Source organism: Coenobita brevimanus, chromosome 6, assembly GCF_032717465.1.
Source record: "Coenobita brevimanus isolate Jiangsu-jjx chromosome 6, ASM3271746v2, whole genome shotgun sequence".
Lineage (NCBI taxonomy): Eukaryota > Metazoa > Arthropoda > Malacostraca > Decapoda > Coenobitidae > Coenobita > Coenobita brevimanus.
Genome location: NC_136959.1, coordinates 63,020,903 through 63,022,955, shown reverse-complemented (window position 1 = coordinate 63,022,955; position 2,053 = coordinate 63,020,903).

Below are 2,053 nucleotides of genomic sequence, written 5' to 3'. Positions count from 1 at the left end.
CTAAGTCGACCATATGCTCTTGACCTTTAACCCCTTGACCTTGCTGACCTAACCAGTTCATTGTCTCTTCATACTGTATCATTGACAAAAATTTTGTCGAAATCCGTCCAGGGATTCAAGAAATATCGCGCCCACAAGATAAACTAAGTCGACCCCATGTGACCTTGACTTTTGACCCCATGACCTAGCTGACCAAATCAGTTCATCATCTCTTTGTAATGCATGACTGACAAAAGTTTGGTGGAAATCCATCGATGGGTTCAGGAAGTATTTTTAAATTGCTGTTTAACGAAGTGGGGCACTAGCCCCCGACCAAGGTACTCCGTCAGCCTGACACACAAGGAACACGTAGGCTCGCTTATGTGGTTACCATCAAGCGTAGTGCATGTTTTTCTGGCTTACAGGAACTATTTGACTTGTCACTTATTGCAGAGCCGGGTAGCCCTACACTAAGTGAGTAGATGACGTGCACCCCTATCCACAATCAAGTGCATATGAGCGAGGTGGAAGAGGAAAGAGGGAGGAGAAAATCAAGAATGAGATGAAGGAATTCGTTGGAGAAATATTTAAGAGAGAAATGTGAATTGGAAAAAGGACAGCCAAGTAGCAAGAGAATAGGGAGACGTGGAGGCAATTTATTTGTGGCCACCTATTAAGGAGACAAGGCATCTGGCTATAGAAGTTACATGGAACAGATTACTCAAAGCACTATTTCATTATGTGTGCTTAATTCTTGCTGTGTCTTTTGTTGTTGTGTGTTTGTTTTCATACGTATTGAAAAGTGAGATGGAGGGATGGAATGGATTCATGAGAGAGGGGGATGTGAGCTGGAGGGAGGGTGGTCTAATGGGGGAGGACAGGGTGATATGGAGATTTGTATGTGGCCACCCCTTAAATGATTAAGACATCTGGCTATAGACAGTCAGACAACCACACAAACATATAGCTACATAGATAAATAGACAGACAGGCAGACCGATAGACAGATAGATAGAAAGATAGATAGATAGAGACAGACAGACAGACAGATAGATAGTCAGATAGACAGACAGATAGATAGACAGATCTTTTGCGGTCGTGCGTTTTTGAGGAAGGTAAACTGGAGTACACAAAACACAGAAATTTAAGCGAGTATGTTTCGAGCTATGTGCTAGTATTTTGTTTTCGTGTGTGTGTTCGTTTGTTTGCATGGGGGGAGCAAGTTTTTGAGGGGACAGAGGACGGGGCCATCAGGTGTATGTGGGTACGATTACATAAACAACCGCTCTGCGTTCAGGGTCGGGCCCCCGTGACGTCACAGAGGTGGTGGTGGTGGGGAAGAAGCTGTGGCGGGGAAACGGATGGATGGTGAGCGCCCGGAACTTTGCTACAGTTCGAGGACGTCAAAGTAATCTTTACTTTTATTTTTAATTAATTATTTATTTATTTTTGTTTTATTCAACTCAAGAGACGTCATCAGAACTGTACTTGCTCAATCCAGTAAGAGGTCAGGTAGAGTAAGTGTAAATTTTTCTTTTGCCCTGCACGTGAGATAAAAAAAAAAAGAAAAAAAAAAATCGTTCCTCGATCCCCTGACCTGCGCCATACCATGAATCCGTCAAATGGGGAGGGCGGGGGAGGAGATAAAGAAATGGGCGTGATGAGAGAAGGAATTGGTGGGATGGCTTTGAAATTTGGTGGGCAAGGCACTAAGGCGGGAAATCATACTCTGCAAAAATAGACGTTGTATGGTTAGTGTTTTGAGTGTAGCGAAGGTTTATTTCATAATGTCCTCGAAGAATGAAAGTTTCGGTGAGTAGGTGGGTATAGAAATGAGCATGAGAGTCGGGGAAATGGGTGGAATGAGCTGGAATCGTGGTGGTGATGTGTGGGTGGGGGGAAGCCATGATATGCGGTAGGCTATAGAAATGGATGCCGCATAACTACTGGCTTGAGTGCATTGAGGGCTTATTTCAAAACTTTCTCGAACAACAACAACAACAACAGCAAGCGATTGGGTTTCCCTCATATATCTACGATACTCTGCCTCGTTCGTGTTATACTGTGCTTTGTC